Source organism: Galeopterus variegatus, unplaced genomic scaffold (assembly GCF_000696425.1).
Source record: "Galeopterus variegatus unplaced genomic scaffold, G_variegatus-3.0.2 Scaffold1919, whole genome shotgun sequence".
NCBI classification, from domain to species: domain Eukaryota; kingdom Metazoa; phylum Chordata; class Mammalia; order Dermoptera; family Cynocephalidae; genus Galeopterus; species Galeopterus variegatus.
The window spans coordinates 92,469-99,869 of record NW_007728030.1 but is presented as its reverse complement, the minus strand read 5'-3'; the positions used below and the strand labels follow the sequence as shown (position 1 = coordinate 99,869).

The following is a 7,401-nucleotide window of genomic DNA, read 5'->3' as shown; positions in this document are numbered from 1 at the left end:
CGGAGCCGGTGCGTCCTGCCCTCAGGGACAGAGCCAGATGATGGGGGCTTGGGATGGAGTCCGGGGCATTGCTCTCTGCCTTGTCCTAGATGGCTGACCTCCGGATCTTGCCTGTCACAAGCTGGGTCCAGGCCACCACCAGAAGCCCTATAATGGCTTCCTGCCTGGCCTTCCTCTTCCATCGTGCTCCCCAGCCACCCAGTCTCCAGGCTGCAGTCGAGCCCTTTTTCTCTGCTGCAAATCTAACTTGGTCCCCTCCCTGCATAGAGCCTTCAGTGGCTCCCAGTTGCCCGGACGGGAAGAGCACACTCCCCAGCGCGGCCGACAGCCTCTCCAGCTCCCCTCCCACCTCCTCCCACTCAACACCCAGCACCCTGCACCTTCTCGAACCCGCTGTGCTCTGGCCTTAGGGCTTTGCGCCTGCGGTCCCCTGCCTGGGCCCCTCACCTTCCCTGCCTTTCACCGGTCAACGCCTGCTCCTTCCTCAGGACCCAGCATGAACTTCCTCGGGAAGCCTTTCCTGAATTCCCCAGGCCGGGTTAGGCGCCCTCTTCCATGCTTCCAAATGAAGGGGGCCACCCCATTGGGACATACCCTTGCCCTTTGTCCCCTCAGACTCTGCTTAGACCCATCTGCTCCCAGATGACCTGGTGGCACCTGAATCCAGCCAGTGGCCAGGCAGAAGAGGGAGGAGGCAGCACAGAGGGTCTGCCTCCCCAGAGTGTTTACATTCTAATGAGTGACTTTAGAAGAGGAAAAGTCCTTCAAGAGCAGAGCTGGGCTGATGGAATTTCAGGCACCATGACAGGGGTGCAGATCGGGAGTTCCCCCAGTGCCCCTGGAGTCTCTGGCCTTAAGTGGCTGCAGTCAGCTGGGGGATGGCTGGAGGGACGAAATGACTATTGGGCATAGGGTAGTGGGTGCCCAGCCTCCCTGCTGAGGCTGCAGAGGGTCAGGGGCGAGAGCAGACTCCAAGGAAAGAAATTTGTCATCTGTAAAGATTCTCTCTTTGTCACTAAAACTACTCATTTTGCTACATTTAGAAGAACTCCTAAAAGAACATGCTGATATTTAAACTCCTTTTTCTGGCAGGGTCCCGGTCTCATGACTGAATCCCCTCCCAAGACCAATATCGTGTGAAATCTTGAGGTTCTGGAAGAGCCACCGAGGGTGGGGAGGCTGAGTGTGCAGGGGGGACAGGCAGAGGAGCTCTGGGAAATTAAAGGGAAGGTGACATCGGGTGGAGCACGGGCTGTAGTGCACTGGGCTGCTTCGGAGCAGTATTTCACGTTTCCGTGACAAGGCGGCGTTAGCAACTGACAGACCGGCCCAGGCAGGCACCCAGGAGCGGGCGCTGCCGGGGGCTGGCTGCACCACCTCGGGCTAGTCCCTAGACCTCCCCAGGTCTCGGCTTCCAAGCTGGACTAAGGTCCCTTCCCGCTCCTGTTCCTAAGTGTGCTAGATCAGGTCTTTCTGCGAGAACCCCTGTGCTCTCCCAAAGGGTGGGGAGCACAGCTGCCACTCACAGGGTGAGTGAGGTTCCCTGGAAAGAAGCCAGGTTAGGGCTTGGGAAACGCCATCCCCTGGCTGGGTTCCTCTCCTCCCACCCCCTACTCCACACCTAGCAAGACTTCCCCCTCCACCTCTGCTGACCCGAGGCCCTCTGATGTCCTTTGGACCAACACGGCATGTTATGAATTTAGGACAACACGTAAAAATCTGAAGACCTCACCTAAAAGTAAGAACTTCCAGCTCTTCTTAGCAGGTAGGCTCTGCTGGTGCTGATCTGTGGCCACTTCTTTGGGTGGGTCCTCTTTGCCCCAGTCCCCACCACTCCCTGTTGTCCTGGACCCCAGAGGGCTTCACCATTTTGTTTCCTGCCAGGCTCCTGTAGGCAGTTTGTGATCTCTCTCTCTCTCTCTCACACACACACACACACACACACACACACTCTCTCTCTCTCACACATACACACATGCACACACACACACACACACACACACTCACACACACACATGGGCTCAGGATGGGCCACTCCTACAGCCACGGCAGGGGGCAGGGGAGCCGGATCCCTGCCTGTGGACGTGAATGGAGAGAAGGCCAAGGAGAGAGGGAAATAGGTTTGCATTCTCTCTCCTACGGCCTCAGCCGCCTGAGAGGAGAATACAGGGGACAAAGCAGGGGAGCGAAGCTGCAAGCGTTTTCTGGAGCAGTTTCTACTCCCTGAGTAGCAGGAATTCTTCCTTCCTTCCTTCCTTCCATGCTTGAACTCCTTCATTCCACAAAGCAGCCAGGATGGCAGAGGGGACAGGAGGTCTCCCAGCCTTTGGGGAGCTGCCTGCCAGCTGCCTGCCCTTGGGGTAGAGGAGAAGAGAGTGTTGGTGGTCAGCAGCCCCAGGCAGGCCAACCCTCTGTGGCTGGGAGTAGAGGGCGGGGCACCAAGGCAAGCTTCATGGAGGAGGTGGCCTCCGAGTGGGGTCTCAAAGCTGAGCAAGAGTTTGCCGGGCAGAGAAGGAAGGGAAAGGAATCCCAGGCCTAGGGAGGGTCAAATGCAAAGGTTAGGAGGTATGAAAAGGCTCACGTGTCCTGGGGGTGGGGAGAAGCCATCATCCATCTGGCAGGAACAGATCTTGGGGACATGGGACCTCAAGGAGTGATAAGGGATGGGGACAAGGATCAGAGGCTGGTGGGGCCCAGATCAGATGTGCCGAGCCTCATACATTGAGCCAAAGAGTGAGAGTATCAGTTCCCAAAGTGTGGTCACGAGTCCCTGTGGGTCCCTGAGACCCTTTCCTCGGGGCCATGAGGCCCTGCCCTTTCTAACCACATAGCCCTGTGAGACCAGATGGTCATGCAGTTCCACCCCAAGACATAGCACAGCAGAGTGATGCAGAAGCAGATGTGAGAACATGAAAAGCAACACCACTCCGCTCCCCACATTTTTATCGTTGTCTTGGAAAATGTAGTTCTTTTTCATTAAAACTTATTTATGTCAATATATAATGGTTTTTTATTGTTATTTAAAAATAACTAATAAGGAACTATTTCAAAAATTTCTCAGTTTTAGTTCCTAATACAGCAAATATTAATAGCTATAATCCACATAAACAAAAGCTTTTTCAGATCCTCAATAACTTTTAAGAGTGAGGCCAAAAAGTCTGGGAAGTTTATCAGGCAAGCCCAGGGCCACTGGAGAATTTGAAGTGAAGATAAGGCAGGGTCGTATTCCTAGCAGGGAAACTGGGAGCCGGAATTATTGCTCTTTTTCTGGAATATCCCTCCTTCCTCCATCCCTCTCTCAGGCTGTATCTGATGTAAAAGACAGACCTCAGAGTCCTGCTCTTAGACCTGAAGCAGAATGACTGGGACATGGGCTCTGGGTTGGGGTCTGGGGCTTGTGTCTTTTGGAAAGTTACCTGCACCTCTGGCTCCTCACCTGGGAAGCTGGGGTCGTGGTGTTGAGAACACGACATGTGATGCACGTGTGGCTGACAGTAGGCGCTCAGCAAACAGTTGCTGTTACTACTTATCACTCANTCTCTCTCTCTCTCTCACACACACACACACACACACACACACACTCTCTCTCTCTCACACATACACACATGCACACACACACACACACACACACACTCACACACACACATGGGCTCAGGATGGGCCACTCCTACAGCCACGGCAGGGGGCAGGGGAGCCGGATCCCTGCCTGTGGACGTGAATGGAGAGAAGGCCAAGGAGAGAGGGAAATAGGTTTGCATTCTCTCTCCTACGGCCTCAGCCGCCTGAGAGGAGAATACAGGGGACAAAGCAGGGGAGCGAAGCTGCAAGCGTTTTCTGGAGCAGTTTCTACTCCCTGAGTAGCAGGAATTCTTCCTTCCTTCCTTCCTTCCATGCTTGAACTCCTTCATTCCACAAAGCAGCCAGGATGGCAGAGGGGACAGGAGGTCTCCCAGCCTTTGGGGAGCTGCCTGCCAGCTGCCTGCCCTTGGGGTAGAGGAGAAGAGAGTGTTGGTGGTCAGCAGCCCCAGGCAGGCCAACCCTCTGTGGCTGGGAGTAGAGGGCGGGGCACCAAGGCAAGCTTCATGGAGGAGGTGGCCTCCGAGTGGGGTCTCAAAGCTGAGCAAGAGTTTGCCGGGCAGAGAAGGAAGGGAAAGGAATCCCAGGCCTAGGGAGGGTCAAATGCAAAGGTTAGGAGGTATGAAAAGGCTCACGTGTCCTGGGGGTGGGGAGAAGCCATCATCCATCTGGCAGGAACAGATCTTGGGGACATGGGACCTCAAGGAGTGATAAGGGATGGGGACAAGGATCAGAGGCTGGTGGGGCCCAGATCAGATGTGCCGAGCCTCATACATTGAGCCAAAGAGTGAGAGTATCAGTTCCCAAAGTGTGGTCACGAGTCCCTGTGGGTCCCTGAGACCCTTTCCTCGGGGCCATGAGGCCCTGCCCTTTCTAACCACATAGCCCTGTGAGACCAGATGGTCATGCAGTTCCACCCCAAGACATAGCACAGCAGAGTGATGCAGAAGCAGATGTGAGAACATGAAAAGCAACACCACTCCGCTCCCCACATTTTTATCGTTGTCTTGGAAAATGTAGTTCTTTTTCATTAAAACTTATTTATGTCAATATATAATGGTTTTTTATTGTTATTTAAAAATAACTAATAAGGAACTATTTCAAAAATTTCTCAGTTTTAGTTCCTAATACAGCAAATATTAATAGCTATAATCCACATAAACAAAAGCTTTTTCAGATCCTCAATAACTTTTAAGAGTGAGGCCAAAAAGTCTGGGAAGTTTATCAGGCAAGCCCAGGGCCACTGGAGAATTTGAAGTGAAGATAAGGCAGGGTCGTATTCCTAGCAGGGAAACTGGGAGCCGGAATTATTGCTCTTTTTCTGGAATATCCCTCCTTCCTCCATCCCTCTCTCAGGCTGTATCTGATGTAAAAGACAGACCTCAGAGTCCTGCTCTTAGACCTGAAGCAAAATGACTGAGACATGGGCTCTGGGTTGGGGTCCGGGGCTTGTGTCTTTTGGAAAGTTACCTGCACCTCCTCTCTCAGGCTGTATCTGATGTAAAAGACAGACCTCAGAGTCCTGCTCTTAGACCTGAAGCAGAATGACTGGGACATGGGCTCTGGGTTGGGGTCTGGGGCTTGTGTCTTTTGGAAAGTTACCTGCACCTCTGGCTCCTCACCTGGGAAGCTGGGGTCGTGGTGTTGAGAACACGACATGCGATGCACGTGTGGCTGACAGTAGGCGCTCAGCAAACAGTTGCTGTTACTACTTATCACTCAAAAGCAAGCTCAAAAAAAGGAGCATCAGAACATGAAAGAGAAAGACAGAGAGGGAATGTGTAAGCACAGAGTGGGGTGTGGGGTGCTGAATGCCCCCAACAACTGTCCCCAACATAGGTGTGGCCCCACCAAGACCCAAATCCCATTTCTCATTCCACCCCGGCCCTTCCAGCAGCTGCAGGATTTTCAGCCTGTGAGGAACTCACACATGCCTGGCAGGTAGTGAGGGATTCTCAGCCAGGATTTGAGGTCCCCAGGATGGCCCTTGTGTCAGGGTATTGCCCCAGCAGACCGTCAAGCCCATGGCTGGGCCCCTCCATCTCACTGAAGCTCCAGATTCCTGGAGCTGACCTGCCAGGCTCTGCTTCCAGACCGCCTTCCTCCTTCTGCAAAGGTGTCGTGGAAAGTGCGTCCTGTCCCTCTCAGCCAACCCCAGCCCGCTGCACTGGCCCATCTGGTTGGCCTTGCAAGAACCCAGCTCTCCCCACCCTGTTCCTTTTGTTTATGCCCACAGAGGTGTGGGCACTGATTTTAACGCTCTTCCATAACCCAGATTAAAACATTCTCGGGATTCAGATCCCCATAGCCAGACACCAAAAACATAAAATAATAACCACCTTTACTTTTGTACAGTGCTTTTATTTGCATTATCCGGGCTCATGGCTGGACCCCTCTTGCAGGACAGCTAAGGCTCTATTATCATGCAGTGTTCATATGTAGAAAAACTGAGGCCGGGAGCAGCTAAATGATGTGTGCAAAGGCACTCAGCTAGTCTGCAGCAGCACCGGGACTGCAGCCGAAGTCCCCTGCCTCCTGATAGATTGCCTTTCCTCTCGATTATGTGCTACCCCTCTGTATTAGATTCCTAGGGCTGCCATAACAGATTGCCACCACACATTTGGTGGCCAAAATCTGCAGAAATTTATTCTCTCACAGTTCTGGAGGCCAAAGTCTGAAATCAAGGTGTCATTTGGGCTGTGCTCACTTCAAAGCCTCGAGGGAAGGATCCTTCCTTGTCTTTCCTAGCTTCTGGTGGTTCCAGACATTTTGTGGGGGGGCGCAGCTGCCTGGTGTGGGAACCTCGACCTTCATCTTGGTGTTATAACACCGCGCTCTAACCAGCTGAGCATCCGGCCAGCCCCCCAGGCATTTCTTGGCTTGTGGCTGCCTCAGTCTTCACACGGCTTTCTCCTCTTCTCCCTGTATCCATCTTCTGCTGTCTCTTATAAAGACACTTGACGTTAGATTTAGGATCCATTGGATAATCCAGGATGATCTCATCTTGAGATCCTTTACTTAATTACATCTGCAAAGATAATTTTTGCCAAATAAGGTCACAGTCACAGGTTCTGGTGGTGAGGATGTGGACATATCTTTGGCAGGGGGGACCAACATTCAACACTCTACTCCCTCTAAGTCTGCACACTCATGCAGGGGACTGAAGAAGAGAGGTACAAACCAGTTACTGGCTTCGAATTAATCCAGCTGGGAAACAATCCCAGCAGGAAGCAAACAAGCTAAACATCATGAGCCTGTATTTCTGAGCATCCCTTAAATCAGGATGCTGAGTTATTTCCAAACATGTCCCCACTCTGTTCAATCAATCACCTGCTCACCAACCCTGTCTCAGGGAAACAAGGATTCACTAGCAAAGAACTGGAAAGATGTACTGACCCACCGGGGAGAGAAGGAATTGTCTCGTTTGTCAGTACCTTGGAAGAGGAGGCATTTATCTTTCAGCAAAGAGGGAGGGTCTTGGCTGTTTTCAGTGCCATAACCTCAAATGTGTGCAGACACGTAATCATATGATAACAGGGCCACGATTCTAATGGATCATGGCCTGGTGATTAGAACACCTTTCCTGACATCCTGCCCAGCGTGAGCAATTTCTCCCCAGTCCCCTCCCCTGCCCAGGCACCCACACACACTGAGCAGAAGGTCAGTTCCAGGTGGGCACCCGCCACCTCCTTGGCCTATCAATGAGACACTCTTCTTGCCCTTACTACTTCCCAGATGGTGGTGAGTTAAAAAATATATATGTTGTAATTATTAAAAAGATGGTGGAACATTATTATTACAGTCATGTTGAAGAAAACCTCCACA

General features: G+C 52.3%; 1 protein-coding gene across 1 annotated transcript in view; it reads left to right on the top strand.

Moving 5' to 3' along the window:
* FAM83A (family with sequence similarity 83, member A) overlaps nt 1-7,401 on the top strand; it is a 23,984-nt gene that overhangs the window by 1,036 nt on the left and 15,547 nt on the right. The window lies entirely within an intron of this gene.